The sequence below is a fragment of the Haliotis rufescens genome, unplaced genomic scaffold (genome assembly GCF_023055435.1).
Source record: "Haliotis rufescens isolate VD_foot unplaced genomic scaffold, xgHalRufe1.0.p SCAF_12, whole genome shotgun sequence".
NCBI lineage: Eukaryota > Metazoa > Mollusca > Gastropoda > Lepetellida > Haliotidae > Haliotis > Haliotis rufescens.
The window spans coordinates 6332144-6349436 of record NW_025963802.1 but is presented as its reverse complement, the minus strand read 5'-3'; the positions used below and the strand labels follow the sequence as shown (position 1 = coordinate 6349436).

The window sequence follows — 17293 nt, the reverse complement described above, 5'->3', positions numbered from 1 at the left end:
GTCGCGTGTCCTGTGTATGAAGAGGACCACAGAGTCAGACCTTTGTTATTACATGTGTGATACTTCCTGTCGTATTGAACAGCAGAACTATTTCCTGTGGTCAAACCTTTGATATTAGTATATATACTCACACGCAAAAGAAACGCAAGTCGAGTATGCAGTATACATGTTATTTATTTTCAACAGTAAAGACAAGAGATACTAATAGGGCAAGATTGACAAAAATTTGACTGAAGACAGTTTAATGGATTAAAAGGCAGATGACATAGTTGTTTTTTTCAAATGTTAAGGGCTTACACAGTTTCGGGTCAATACCCAAAATGTCAGTCAATACCTGGTGTGACAACCATTAGCATTGATCACTGCCACACATATCCTGTGCGTACATTGTGCAGACGCCTTTGAACCTCATCCCACAAGTGTTCGATGGGGTTCAGATCAAGGCTGAGGGCTGGCCACGGTAGAACACGGATGTTGTGTTGTTGCAGAAAGGCCACGGTAGCTCTGGCAACATGGGGACGAGCGTTGTCCTGCTGGAAAATGTGTTGTTGATGTTGTGCAAAAAATGGAACAACGTGGGGTCTGATCACTTGGTCGATATGCCGCTGAGCAGTGAGGCCGTGTCCCCGACCTTGACCAACATTCAGAAAGCACATGGGTCCAAGTCTCGCATTAAGTCCAATCCCTGTCCATATCATGACGCTAGATCCACCCCATGGATCCCTTTCCACAACGACTCTGTCAGCGAAACGATCACCTCGACGCCGCCAAATTCTGACTCTTCCGTCTGCATGGGAGACACAAAAGCGACTTTCATCAGAGAAGATGACACGCCTCCACTCACGATGACGCCAATTGCGATGACCCTGTTCCCTCTGAAGTCGTGCTTGTCGATGCCGTGGTTGGAGAACAGGACGACGTGCTGGTCGGCAACATCTGAGGTTGTTGGAACGGAGACGTCGGATCACATTGTCCCGGCTAATGTGTCGATTATGTGTTCCTATGGTCTGTCCAGCACTTTCACTTGCAGTTAGGAACGGATGTCGCTGGTAATGACGGTTAATCTGCCGATCTTGTCGAGGCGTGGTGACCCTAGGACGACCGCTCCGAGGAAGGTCATCTGTGGTCTGTGTAGCATTGTATCGATGCAGGAGACGGTAAATTGTGGTTATGTTAACGTTGAAATGACGGGCAACATCTTGGACAGACTCTCCAGCTTACAAACGTCCGATAGCCTGGTTTCTCTGAATTTGAGTTAGGCGTGGCATTGTTGACCAAGGAGTGGTAGGTCCAAGAATCGGCCACAGTTTTATACCCACTAAAGTTCGTTACAGTTCATGCATTTTCGATTTCGCGAGAAATGGGTGCATGATACCCACATATTCATTGAAATGGTGCGTTTTGGCGATTCGTTTTTTATGTTGCGTTTTTACTCGGGGCTTCCAAAATGCAACCAAAAATATTGATAACACCATCAGGCTTCACTACATGCTAAAACTCGTATCAATTTATGGTTCCGTGTTTGTTACCTATTTGCTTAAAACCACTTGCGTTTCTTTTGCGTGTGAGTATATGTGTTGTTTTCTGTTGTGTTGAACTGAAAGACAATTTACCATGGTCAGTGTGGCTTCCGATAAATGCCAGAATCATATTTATTTATATTTTGTTAATGTTTCAAACTGACGTATTGCAGTTATCTACATGCCGCACAGTGCTTGTTGTGAGATCGTCAATACTTAAGTTATATACATTTCTTTCTATACATCGATCCACTCAATTGGGATCGATGGCATGCATCAACCAAGTCAGCGAGCCTGACCACCCGATCCCGTTTGTCGCCACTTACGACAAGCATAGTCACCTTTTTACGGCAAGCATGGGTTGCTGAAGACCTATTCTACCCCTGAATATTCACGGGTTGTTTCTTTTTGAAAAAGAGATGAACTTTCAAGTTTGAACGTAACCGATATCTAACTCAGGGCCAACGAATTGTTTGGAGTGATGGAACGTTGAAAATAATACATTTTATGTTTATTGAGAATTTTCGCTAAATCATGTTCCTCTTAGAGATACAGTAAACTACATTTATAACGAACACGCTTATAACGAACTATAAAGCATAACGTTTAGGATAAATATACCATAGGATAAATACGGAAATGTGGCTGTCTCGTGAAAAGAAAAATGTCACCACAAAATGGAAAACTACACGATCGCGAAATGTAAGGGTATCCTAGGTATTGATATGTGTAAAGGAACAACTTACAGATATCCATCTGTTTTCCATTTTTCGGCGATTATCTGAAAAACAGTCACCTCTTCCGGATTCTTGATGGTCAGCATATTTTGTCCAAATTGATCACAAACATCTTGAGCTTCATTCCAGGTGTATTTCTGCTTGAACAATGTGAATGTTCGGACACGTCTGGTGTTGGACACCATGCCAACTGAAACACAAATGTCATTAAATGCCCAGATTATTATCCTGTTATTAAATAGTACGTGTGTGGGTGGTTTAGTCATTTGTTTGTTTGTTGTTTACGCGCACTCAGCAATATTACAGCTATATGACGGCGGTCTCTTAATAATCGAGTCTGGACCAGACAATCCAGTGATTGACATCATGAGCATCGATCCACGCAATTGGGATTTGATGGCATACATCAACAAAGTCAGTGAGCCTGACAACCCGATCCCGTTAGTCGCCTCTTACGACAAGCATAGTCGCCTTTTACAGCAAGCATGGATGGCTGAAGACCTATTCTACACCGGATCTTCACGGGCCGTGTGAGTTAGTGAATGCTGTTTAACGCCTCAGATAACAAAATCTCAGTGACGTAAAAAATTACGATTCTGGACCAGACAAACCAGTGATTGAAATCGAGTTTTGATATACGCGATATAACCCTTTCCATATTCATAAGACATTTGTGCTAAAAGCAGAATAGATAGTTGGATTCCGACTGTACCATGCGCCGCTGTTTATAAATCACTATCACATAGTAATGACACCAGGTGTTCACGATTAGGTGAACGTATCCTTTCACACCGTCCGTTGTTGGTTTGTTGTTTAACGCCGCACTCAGCAATATTCCAGCTATATGACGGCGGTCTGTAAATAATCGAGTCTGGACCAGACAATCCAGTGACTGACATCATGAGCATCGATCCACACAATTGGGATCAATGACATGCATCAACCAAGTCAGCGAGCCTGACCTCCCGATCCCTCCCGATAATGTTAAATCTCATTGGGCTAGCGGTATAAAACCGGTAAAAACTCGGACTATTAAAAGCAGCCACACACACGTGCATGCACGTCGCTTCATATAATAAACATTTCTTGAACCCAATTCCGCTGCTCCTCACCTTTTCGTGTCAGCTTTGTTTTAATCAACGGCAATGTTTTAGTTTTGTTATGACACTTGACAACACCTTTATAAAGCAATCATCCCCCGTTCTTGTTTGAGAGTTGCCTCTAAATCTGTGATACATTTTCTGTTTTGAGGTGAGAGTACTGCACTGCACTATTGGTGTTTTACAACGTATGGCTCGCTATATACAATGTGTATCCCTCTTACAGGAAATTTGCTGTACGAAGACATTTACACGTGACAACCTCTTTATATCTGATAATACCAATCGAAGCAATGGTTTTTCATAAGGGTTATGGACCCGTGAAGATCCGGGGTAGAATAGGTCTTCAGCAACCCATGCTTGTCGTAAAAGGCGACTATGATTGTCGTAAAAGGCGACTAACGGGATCGGGTGGTCAGGCTGATCACTGGATTGTCTGGTCCAGACTCGATTATTTACAGACCGCCGTCATAAAGCTGGAATATTGCTGAGTGCGGCGTTAAACAATAAAAAAAATCATCAGAGACTAGTTATGGCACTCTGTGTGTTATTAAACTGTATTTTATTTGAATATTTGCTCAATGAAAATAATTATATTTCAGTGAATGTCTCAGGTTAACAAAACAAGTTTTAGTGGCTTATTAGTTAATCTTCTTTTTCTCCGGGAACTGAACTGGTCGTTTACTCCAGTGAATTATGGAGATTGCAATGTGTGTCTAGTCAACATCAAATGCATTTCAAACCGATCTCAATCCGACCATGATTTATGCTACCCGAAAGGCCATGTTGAGTTTGGACATCATAAGAAGTGAGTTGGAAAACAAAGAGTTTCTATTCACATTGAGCAAATACTAGTAACAGTCTGGGATACACCTTTGTCTCAGCTGTTTATATTCCTTACATATTAAAAGGGAATTCAACCCGTCTTCAAAGCTGCGACAAAATACACAGATTTTAAGCATTTAACAAAGGACAACCTTCTGCCAATATTGAGATTTTAAAGGCCAAGACGAAATCTTGCCAACTTTGGGGGATTGCTTTACGTTACAGGTAGCAATAAAAACAAATAGTGTACATAGACGTGCTTTCACACCAAAGCATAGTTCCTTTACACAGATCCGTTACATGTGTGTATAAGCATCTATCCAAGTCGGCTTCTAACATCCCGGTTAAGTGTAATTCTGGTCCGTTGATATTTCCTCATTTTGGTCTTCATTTTGGTAAGTTTAATTTTATTAGAAATTCTCAATACAACACAATGTTGCATGCAGAGACCCATGGTTTGTAGTCTACGATTCAACACATATGCGCTGCAACAATGTCATTTCCGATGTGACTGTATGCCTTATACAATGGTTGGTTGGTTGTTTTAGGCCGCACTCAGCAATATTTCAGCTATATGACGGCGGTCTGTAAATAATCGAGTCTGGACCAGACAATCCAGTGGTTGACATCATGAGCATCGATCCACGTAATTGGGATACGATGACATGCATCAACCAAGTCAGCGAGTCTGACCACCCGATCCCGTTAGTCGCCTTTAACGACAAGCATAGTCGCCTTTTACGACAAGCATGGGTTGCTGAAGAGCTTTTCTACCCCGGATCTTCACGGGTCTCCTTATACAATGGAGTGTGCCATACGGTGTGGACGGTCTTGTAAGAATTATCAAGTTATAAACCCACCAGACAGTAAAAGTCCTTAATCGTCCATTTATAAATCGATGAACACTTTATCTCTTATACAGCTACGAAACACTTCATAAATTCTATAGCTACCAAACACTGCGTTTCAAAACCTTTGAAACAACAGTACACATCATATTTGCTTATATTTATTTTTAAACATTATTGAACACTATGCATGTCGTAAGAGGCGACTAACGGGATCGGGTGGTCAGGCTCGCTGACTTGGTTAATCAACAAACAAACAATGCAATGTAGTACGAGTACGTATGCATGTGAACTTAAAGTGTGATGCCCAAGGTATATTTTAAAGCTGTTTCCATATAGATAAGCCGTTTTCCTTCCCTAGAACTTTGCTGGCGAGGGGTTAATATTGTTTTAAGACGTTTATGTTTGAGAACGGAAGAAGTTGGAACGGAAACAATATTTTAAATACTGTTCAAAAGTTAATGACAGCGAATTTAATTTAATTGTTGTGGTGTTATTATACCTTTGAATACATGTTTAAACGTGGTGTTGATTATAAGGCAAGAAGACACAAAATATCAATCAATCGATGTTATCGTTTCAACGATAAAGCTTATTTAAATGATAATACCAACTTGTAATTATACAAGTGATACCAATTTCTCAATTTTCTCTTTCGTAACGAACCCTGAAACAGTAACTTACTGTTGTTTCACTTAATGGTATTTGAGACATCAATTTCAGTCGAGGACATGTTGCCATTATATCATAAAAGATCACAAGAATGTTATATCCAATGTTTGCATGTGGTCTACTTTACTGGATTATTCAACAGTTTTTAGTGTATTTGGCTGAATTTAATAACTTTAGAGACTTAGGGCTTTACATAGTTATATCCTTGCAAGAAAAGGAGCACTGTCTAAACAAATGCGACACGACAAGTTCTAAACAACTTCGCCTTCAAATGAGTCCAGCCTCGATTATTTACAGACCGCCGTCATATACATGCAGCCGGGGCATTGCTGGGTGTGGTGTTAAACGACACAGAAACAAGACAAGTACAATTCAGAGTGACTAGGTGTTCGCAGAAACGTTTTAAGCATGTTTTACCCCTACGGTAGCATATTTTGAGGCCAGGTCACTTATCTTCATAGACTGCCTTAGAACCTATTTTCAGAAAGTAATTTTCACTCTATTACTTAACGTACGATGTCAACGTTTTAAAAGGAGATATTTTAAGATACTGTGTTTCACTGTGGGTATTTCTTTCCGACACAATCCAACGGTCGCGAATGCCCAATGTGTCCACCTGACCAAAACTGATCAATGCCGGTGCGATTTATCTGAAATATATCTGACTGGCGTAACACTCACTTTGAAGAAAACAAACGAAGAAACGTGGGTTTTTGTTTATCATGGTAGAATTACAGAAAAACAAACATACCATTTTATTCAACACAATATATTAACATGTAAATGAATCACTTAAAGGCCATTCCACAAACGGTAATTTTGTTCAACTGTGGTGATATGGCTATGAACTCGGTGATGCATAAAACCGGTTTCTAGTAACGAAATGTCACCACAACTACATATATTACGTCACTATCCAGGAATTAACTGCACTTTTAACACAAGAAGTTAGCCGTGAAGCGATTCATACATGCGGCTACATAGTACAATATCATTCTATCACGACAGGTTATAAGGTGTATAAGATTTTTAATCTTACGTATGTTCAGCTGCAAGGTGATTAACTGTAGCACTATAGAGATACATTAATTAGGAGATAAACATACTCTGTTTTCAATGCAGAGCTAGGTCACCTGTAGATTTAAAATTTGGTACCGAACGCGCAGCGTGATGTTTCAAATGTTGAATTTAGCGCGGTTAAATCTACAGGTAACCTTGCTCTACATTGAAAACACTGTATGTTTATCTCCATTCTACCACGACTAAATAAAACGCGAACTCTTTGGTGTTAGCAGTTATACTGAGTGAAGCGGCATGGGTTGAGTCCAGTGTTCTGAGTGGGTTATCTCGATTTCGAATTACGGAATCACCGAACAAAATATGGCGCTGTTTATACTCAAGCAGTTTGATTACACCGTAATACTTCACTCGAACATATGACAGGCATTGAAATTACATAAGCACGGCAACTTGGTAAGCTAGCATGAGGTGGGCATCCCTAAAGAAAACAAAGCAAGCTTTGTAATGCTTTCGCTCTACACCGCACGTCATCATTATTTCGTCATATCGCTCATTGTGACGCAAAAGATATGACGTCATAGTCGTATAGAGAAAAGCGTCAATATTCAAAGCCCTCTGTTGTCTCCAAAACGTAAATACATTCCCTTTGTAGATTACGATCGTGTTTTCTGCACGAAATGTATTGCCACACATCCTTTGAATATTGAAGTAGCCGCATAATTATTTAAATATGCCTACCGACAATGACTGAAAAAAGTATTTTTCTATGAATATTAGCTTCCGCGGTGATGCGGTCGTCAAACCAGCTGTTTCAATCAGAGGGAGTTTATTGTGACTTAATAGCCTCTGATTGACCAATTAGAATCGAGGAAATGATTGGCCTACTACATCTATTTTATTCATTACATGTAGGTCAGAGAGTGCAACTACTTGATGAGGGACAAAACGGAAGTCCTATTGTACCTTTTTATGTCATTGTTTATGTTGTTTAACCTTTTCTCTTTTGAATACATGACACTTTTTAATGGACAGCAACTTCTTGTATCTTTTGTACGACGTTTCAGAGCTACTTCTTGCTCTTTCATCAGGACCTGAAGGAGGAGCAAGAAGTAGCTCTTAGGCGTTGTACAAGTAGTACAAGAAGTCGCTATCAATAAAAAAGTGTAATGTATTCATGTTCTCCCAACTTCTAAATGCATATCAAAGACCTTTCTCTTTTCACAAAAAGGTACTTAAGAAATGATTTTCACATTGTGGTGATTTACTGGAGAATGAACGCTTTGAACCGTGCATGCTCCGGCGTTTACACAAGATTTTAACTTGCACTATTCAAAGCGTTCATACTCCAGTAAACCACCACAATGGTTTATTCATTATAGAAATACGTTTCTTATACATGCGTGTTTTCACGTTTAAGGGATGCCAATTTTACTGTGACACATATTTTTGACGATATTAGGGATCATGTTACCCATTATATTAGGGATCATGTTACCCGTAACATTAGGGATCATGTTACCTGTTACATAAGGGATCATCTTACCCGTTATATTAGGGATCATGTTACCCGTTATATTAGGGATCATGTTACCCGTTATATTAGGGATCATGTTACCCGTTACATTAGGGATCATGTAACCCGTTACATTAGGGATCATGTTACCCGTTACATAAGGGATCATGTTACCCCTTTTTATTAGGGATCATGTTACCCGTTATATTAGGGATCATGTTACCCGTTACATTAGGGAGCATGTTACCCGTTACATTAGGGATCATGTTACCCGTTACATAAGGGATCATGTTACCCGTTATATTAGGGATCATGTTACCCATTACATTAGGGATCACGTTACACGTTACATTAGGGATAATATTACCCGTTACATAAGGGATCATGTTACCCGTTACATCAGGGATCATGTTACCCGTTACATTAGGGATAATGTTACCCGTTACATCAGGGATCATGTTACCCGTTACATTAGGGATAATGTTACCCGTTACATTAGGGATCATGTTAACCGATACATAATGGATCTTGTTACCCGTTACATAAGGGATCATGTTACCCGATACATAAGGGATCATGTTACCCGTTACATAAGGGATCATGTTACCCGTTATATTAGGGATCATGTTACCCGTTACATTAGGAATCATGTTACCCGTTACATTAGGGATCATGTTACCCGTTATATTAGGGATCATGTTACCCGTTACATAAGGGATCATGTTACCCGTTACATTAGGGATCATGTTACCCGTTACATCAGGGATCATGTTAACCGTTACATTAGGGATCATGTTAACCGTTACATTAGGGATCATGTTATCCGGTACATTAGGGATCATGTTACCCGATACATAAGGGATCAAGTTACCCGTTACATTAGGGATCATGTTACCCGTTACCTTAGGGATCATGTAACCCGTTACATTAGGGATAATGTTACCCGTTACATTAGGGATCATGTTACCCCTTATATTAGGGATCACCTTACCCGTTACATTAGGGATCATGTTACCCGTTACATAAGGGATCATGTTACCCGTTATATTAGGGGTCATGTTACCACTTATATTAGGGATAATGTTACCCGTTATATTAGGGATCATCTTACCCGTTATATTAGGGATCATATTACCCGTTATATTAGGGATCATGTTACCCGTTATATTAGGGATCATGTTACCCGTTATATCCGGGATCATGTTACCCGTTATATAAGGGATAATGTTACCCGTTATATTAGGGATCATGTAACCCGTTATATTAGGGATCATGTTACCCGTTATATTAGGGATCATGTTACCCATTATATTAGGGATCATGCTACCCTTTATATCCGGGATCATGTTACCCGTTATATTAGGGATCATGTTACCCGTTACATTAGGGATCATGTTACCCGTTACATTAGGGATCATGTTACCCGTTACATAAGGGATCATGTTACCCGTTACATTAGGGATCATGTTACCCGTTACATCAGGGATCATGTTAACCGTTACATTAGGGATCATGTTATCCGGTACATTAGGGATCATGTTACCCGATACATAAGGGATCATGTTACCCGTTACATTAGGGATAATGTTACCTGTTACATTAGGGATCATGTTACCCCTTATATTAGGGATCACCTTACCCGTTACATAAGGAATCATGTTACCCTTTACATAAGGGATCATGTTGCCCTATATATTAGGGATCAAGTAACCCGTTATATTAGGGATCGTGTTACCCGTTACATTAGGGATGATGTTACCCGTTACATTAGGGATCATGTTACCCGTTACATTAGGGATCATGTTACCTGTTATATTAGGGATCATGTTACCCGATACATAAGGGATCATGTTACCCGTTACATAAGTGATCATGTTACCCGTTTCATTAGGGATCATGTTACCCGTTACATTAGGGATCATGTTACCCGTTACATTAGGGATCATGTTACCCGTTATGATAGGGATCATGTTACCCGTTACATAAGGGATCATGTTACCCGTTACATTATGGATCATGTTGCCCGTTATGATAGGGATCATGTTACCTGTTATATTAGGGATCATGTTACCCGTTATATTAGGGATCATGTTACCCGTTACATTAGGGATCATGTTACCCGTTACATTAGGGATCATGTTACCCGTTACATTAGGGATCATGTTGCCCGTTATGATAGGGATCATGTTACCTGTTATATTAGGGATCATGTTACCCGTTATATTAGGGATCATGTTACCCGTTTCATTAGGGATCATGTTACCCGTTATGATAGGGATCATGTTACCCGTTACATTAGGGATCATGTTACCCGTTATGATAGGGATCATGTTACCCGTTACATAAGGGATCATGTTACCCGTTATGATAGGGATCATGTTACCCGTTATGATAGGGATCATGTTACCCGTTACATTAGGGATCATGTTACCCGTTATGATAGGGATCATGTTACCCGTTTCATTAGGGATCATGTTACCCGTTACATTAGGGATCATGTTACCCGTTACATTAGGGATTATGTTACCCGTTTTGTTAGGGATCATGTTACCCGTTATATTAGGGATCATAAATGTGCCATACATAAATGTGCCATGTAAGTAGTCAGAAACATTCTGAATATCTGCGTATTGTTATTTGTTTTCATGTTGTTTATTGCAACCGAGAGAAATAGTCTGAAATGCCGATAAAATGTTGTCGTCGTGAGAGATTTTGCGTCAATCATGCCGTCACAAAGGACGGAAACTTTGACAATTTCTATTGAATTTACCAAATCATGGTAATGTATCTATTTTTCTAATTCCCTAATTCTTGCTACGATACTCTTCCCATGCTTATTCTAAAACTATAGAGCCATTGTATTGCTCAAAATGGGAGGAAATGCCACACAATATATTATCTAAGTTTTGCTTTGTTTACATTTCAAACAAGTGCAGTTTTCCGAGAACAGCGTTCGTTTTCACACCTAATATATTTCGCTTGAGGTCTTTTGACAATTTGTATTGGTGACAAAGACCATTCATCATTTGATTCTAAATGTTTGAGTAATTCAGGGATGTAATAGGCGTCTCATAACCGGCATACGTGAACGTGATTTTGTAAACATTGACCAATATGGCGGAAAGTTACTTCGGTGTTCTTGTTTGCGTATTTTCCTAAACATTCTAAACGATTGTAAGGATGTCGTGGACGCTTCACAATGATCATTGGTGATTTGATTAAAAAAACACATATACCCGAGATCTTGATATGCTATTTTTGAAATTGAATTCTCCAAGTAATTATCCAATATTTTGATTTCAAAACATACATAAATAACGCTGTGAATGGTGATTTAGAAATGTGTCACACATGGTGAGATTTACGATGTTCCTAATTTTCACAGGTCAATTTTAGTAATTTACCTTTGCCTAAAATGATATCAGAGAACAGTAAAACTCCCACGGAATTGAAAACCTTGAAGGGTATTGGTGTGCGTCATGTATTTTGAATTGTATTCGACTTCAAAGTGAGGGTTGAAGAGGAGGGTCATGTTTGTCCCTGTGGCATCCTGGAGGTAATGCGAATATGTAAATAAATGTTTAATAAAATCTTGAGTGAAAAACAAACGTTAACTTATTGTCCGACATTGTCCATCCTCACGATCGTGGTACACATGGGGATCGGGGGGACAAGAGAATTGTTCCACTTGGGGATTCAACATGAAAGGTAGTCAATGAGAAGCAATAGTCATGGGATCTTTGAAAAGGCCTTTGCCTTTGTATATAGGCAGTTCATGCTAAATGTGCTTAAGTTTTTTAACTTTGGGGCAAGTATACAGAAATGGATATCCTTATTTTTTAATGATATGGAATCTAGTATTCCTGTAAACGGATTTGCTAGCTCCTTTTGTCATGTTACTGTCGGCAGGGAATCCTGTGTCACCATACATATTTATCATTAGTGCTGAAATTACTGGTACGAAAAAAACAATTGAAGGAATTAACATGGTAATTTTGAGCACGGGCTGGCCCGATTTGGTACCACACCAACACCAGATGGCTCAGAAAAATGCTTATATGCAGCTATGAGTATCCTTAAATTCTTTGAAATGTTTTCTGGACTTAGGGTCAACACAGAAAAAAACGAAAATGATATGGATAGCGTAAAGAAGGTCACGATAAAATCTGTGGACTGAATGGCACTTCGACTGGTCACAGACAATATTTAAATTATTAGGAATAGATTTTGATGTAGATTAAGAAAAAATAGTAGAACTTAATTATCGAGAAAAACTTGAAATAAATAGAAAAGGAAATGACTTTGTGGCCCATTAGAACTTTGACACCAATGGAACAGAACGTAATCCTGCTAAATCATACCAAGTCGACCAGATGAAACATTTCAGATAATTCAGAAATGATGATTTAAATTTGTTTGTAGGGGAAAACCTGATAAGGTGAAAAGAAATACTCTGTCATATCGTTCTGAATGTGGAGGTATAAGTGTACATGTAGTAAAATATGCTACTGCACCACAGAAACACCAATGGGTCAGGAGGCTATTCAATAAAAATTCAAAGTGGCTTAAACATGCATCATTATATATTCCAAATTCACAGAGAGAATATTTCTCAGATTCAGTCTACTTTACAAAGTATATGGCTCTATATGTCACAAATTTATTCTGGAAGTATGTCTTAATAGTTTAAACTTACACAAATGTTACAGAACGATAACTGATTTGTCAGAGCTAATGTGCCAGTCTTTATGGTATAACATTAATATTATGATAGCAGATAAACCAATATTTTATACTGAGCGGTGTAAGAAATGTTTCGAGTTCATCAATTACATTCTAAATGAAAATGGAGAAATATATATGGCATTAAAAAACATTTTCTAGCATTTCATGGTACTATTCAAAGAGCAATTTTGAAATGCATAAAAAAATAACTGTAAAATATCAAGGCAGAATGATGGAGTGCCCATTTACACTTTTCAATATACGATTGCTTAATAATAATCAAAAACGAAATACATTTTTCTTCCAAACTTTGCTGGACCCGAGTGTTTCTAAAACAGGTAGCCCAGAAAAGTGTGGAAAGTGTCTTTCACAAATAGAATGAAAATGCAGATCAAGAAACTGTTGACATAATGGCTTACAAAACTGCACTTAAACCGTTAATGAGTTATGATTACCATTCTACATTATACTTATTCTGTTCAGTTATGTCTGAAACAAGTGTACATCTACTATGTGAATGTGTTCATGTTCCCAACATCTGGAAAGACATGACCGATTGGGTTCGTAATTTTTCAAAGGGAACAATACTGTTTTCAAATGAAAACACTAAATTTGGATTCAAAGGCACAAATAATAATCTCATAATCACTAAAAAAGCAATTTGCACAAAGAGAAATTCTAAAATATTATGAAACAAAGTATTCTGCCTTTGCAAACTCTAGCCAGGCACATGTCTTTGCCTTTTGATCATCGTTGCATACAGTATGCACAAATACTGTTCGAAACGACACAACGTTGAAGAGAATGTTGAAAATATCCTACTATCACAAGGTTGATATGTGACATCTTTATTTACAGTAAACCTAAAATAGGTCATCATGTTATCGATGTAGATACATCTGTAACATTTTATCAATGTTATCAATTAACACAAATTGAGTGAGTGAGTTGGGTTTTTAACGCCGCTTTTAACAGTATTCCAGTTATATCATTAATATGTATTAATGTGGGAGGAAAGTCCGAAGTGATGCAGGTCTGAGACGTTTACCACTTTTCGGTGAAACCCACGAAGCACGGGTATGGTGCTGATAAACCTAGAAACATAAACGGGTAGAACCGGGATTCGAACCCACAATCATAGGTTTCCGGCGTGCCCAAGGGACGCAACTCTGCACAGCGAATCGCGGCGCCTTAGACGACTGGGCCACCCTGCCACCCTGCCCCCTGCCTCCTGAACAAGTTATGAACCTGAAAGCTGTTAGTGACATTTTATTTTATTTGCACTTGTATTATCTTTATGCATGTACAATGTTAAACTGACTTGTTGAAATTATCTGGTGTATTAAAATGTTACCAAAATAAAATCTGCTGAGTATGAATATTCGTATGCATATATAACCTGTCGATGTACATCTCAGCATGTAAAATACGGGGTGGGGGTGGGGGGGTGGGGTGGGGTGGGGGGTGGGTGGGGGGTGGGGGGGGGGGGGGCGCATGACATGAGAAGGGGAAAATACTATCACACATTGATAGTTGCAAATGCTATGGCTAGCCATTCTTACCTTGTACAATGAAGGTCACTATCCATACCAGGTAGAGACTGGCTATCTTCATTTTAAAAGTGACCTGTAAAATATAAATGGAAGGAACATAAGAGCACAGGATAACTGATCTGAGAATTGATGATGCCAATGATATGCTCTTAAAAGCATTTAAGATTGTAATTCCCGTCGAAATTTCTTATTCATTGTTACTCGTCTTGCAAACATTCATACAATATATAGATATACAACTTCAAAAGGTTGGTGCAGACAGGCGTAGAAGCGGGAGACCACGGGTGACTACGCTCATTGAAGAACGCCAGATCCGGACCATTCATCCCCCAAAAAGGATAATTACAGCGACGGTAACGGCAGCGACCGCACTTGGACACAGGGTAATTCGATTAGCAGCGTATAGGACGTGGTATCAGAGCACGTCGATCCAACCGCGGAGTGATTTTAACACGTCAACACCGACGTCACAGGCTGACATGCTTGTCGGCAGCGAGTATACAGACGAGTAGGTGATCGTTTAGCGCCAAATTGTGTTAAACAAGTTCAACCATTTAAAGACGGTAGCGTCATGGTCTATGGAGGTATCCGTGATGTGTAAACGAGGCTCGTTATTATTCTTCGAAACCTGAATGACCAGAGATATCGTGATTACGTTTGGAGATCGTTGTGCACCCATTCATTCAGCAACAGCCACGTGGCATTGTGTTCAACAAAACAACGCGAGACCACATACGGCAAGGCTCACGCAGAACTTTCTGAACGAAGCGAACGTTCACGTTTTACCCTGGCCGACATTTTCTCCTGATATGAACCCCATCGAATATATATGGGATCACCTTGACCGACAGATCAGAAGACCAGCGGCACTCGTCAACTTTCAAGAACTGGAACAATGTCTCCTTGAGGAATTACCCCCAACGTCGTCCGACGTTTGACGTTGTCAGTGCTTCGTCGTGTCCAGGCAATGTACAAGATGGACGTAGTCGGTATTAAGTTGGTTTAGAATGTGCTTTAGAGTCATCTTGAACAAGTGTTGTGACAGTGATATTGTGAAACTTGTAATTTTTTACACCAATGTGCCTTTGTGTCTCAGTCAGTCGTAAAGATTTTGTTTGGATAATCCCACATAAATCGGTTTTGCACATCATGTTAAGTACAACTCTTATATATATACTGACTTTCTACATGCTTTTGTTTTTCTTTCATAGTGTTTCAGACTCTTGGTATACTATCTTTTGGACCTTAGTTAATATTGCTCCTGTGATTAAGGGAGTATTAAGTAACATTCAAGACGAATATTATGTTGTGCAAGAATTGAGGTCAGTAAATATTCATTCGCTACGTATCTATAACACGTCATTTCACATTTTATTGGCAACACATAGGTTTATTTCATATGCTGTAGCACAATATGTTATCGTGAACCTGAACATAATTTTCCTTGGAAGAGCTAATGCAGGCTACTCTCAGTTCAAAGTGACAATTCAAGAATCTGAACTGTCAGGTCGCATTCTCGTCTTGAACACGTGTAATACACATATATTTTCACATGTTCATCTATTTATTCCTTTACCACTTCTCGTAACATTGACCAATGACCTCATGGACAGTGCCCCCATATCACTAGGACCAGTTGGGGAGAAGTCCATGGAAGAATTACCTTTGCGTGTAGACATAAGTAAAAGTACCGGCAGTGGCGATCAAACTGACAAAACCTTAAAGAAGTCCCCGACCCAACTAAAATGACAAGTAATCTGGCTAATCACGTAGTTTCCTTATCGAGATTCGACTGTTGATCATCTCCATGAATTAATGGACCGGCGTCCTTTCATTGAATACAATGTAAAAGTTGGTAAACTTTAGTTTTGTTATTATTTGTTTAATTTTATTAATCAGTTAATTTTGCCTTTATTGAAGAGTGGTAATGAAATAATTGAACCAATTTTCAACAAGATACTCACTCGTACTTGCAATGATGTCGTACTCGCCAGTAACCGTTTCAGTATGATTCCTATTCGCTGACATTATCACTCTGAAACATTCTCTCTGCCGCGTTGAATCTTTAAGCAGCTGCAATCAATACATTATATATTAGTGTTTACACAAATGAACTCCTGCTTGAACAGCCACGATGGTCGATACCTGTTTCCTTCTTGTTCGTCGTGACAAAACTTTTCACAATGGCGCTTCTGAGAGTTATTAAGCAGTTTAGAATCAATAGCTGAAAACGGAGACATGACATTAACGTTAATCAGATACACAAGCACAATGTATTTGAGACATAGCAACTTGATTAACGACGTTAGTTTTTAGAGGGTAGCGAGTTGTTCCACGTAGTAGATATACGCAATGGCCGAACGTTCGCACCCAAAAGTAGGATAGATATGACAATCGGTATTAGGAGAAAAGGTACAGATAATCGACGTGAAACGTGAGAATATCCGGGGAATATCAAACCACTCATGTATTCTCGACCCGAAAGTATTGTAGAGAAGAATACACGTCTTCGATTGTTCCTAAATCGGGTGGCTATAAAGTTCTGAGCTTAAATACGAAGGATGTGTAATACCAGGTAGCGTTTCTACGGGCATCATAGTGACTAGGTATTCTCTATTGATGAAAATAGACAAATTGGTTACCATGCTGTCATCAGGTATCGCCAACTGAAAGGGCTAACTCCAACAGCCAACCATGCGGACATGGTATCAACTTTAGGGGAAGATACTAATTCCTTTGTCACTGCTGAGATGTGGGCAGCAGAGTCTAAAGATGATCCA

General features: G+C 39.3%; 1 long non-coding RNA gene across 1 annotated transcript; it reads right to left on the bottom strand.

Moving 5' to 3' along the window:
* Positions 1 to 2313: 2313 nt before the first annotated feature.
* Positions 2314 to 16559, bottom strand: LOC125378342. The gene is made up of 3 exons (XR_007220209.1): positions 16478 to 16559; positions 14523 to 14586; positions 2314 to 2447 (listed from the first exon to the last, which is right to left on the bottom strand). It is a non-coding gene; the product is annotated as an uncharacterized LOC125378342 (long non-coding RNA).
* Positions 16560 to 17293: the final 734 nt, after the last annotated feature.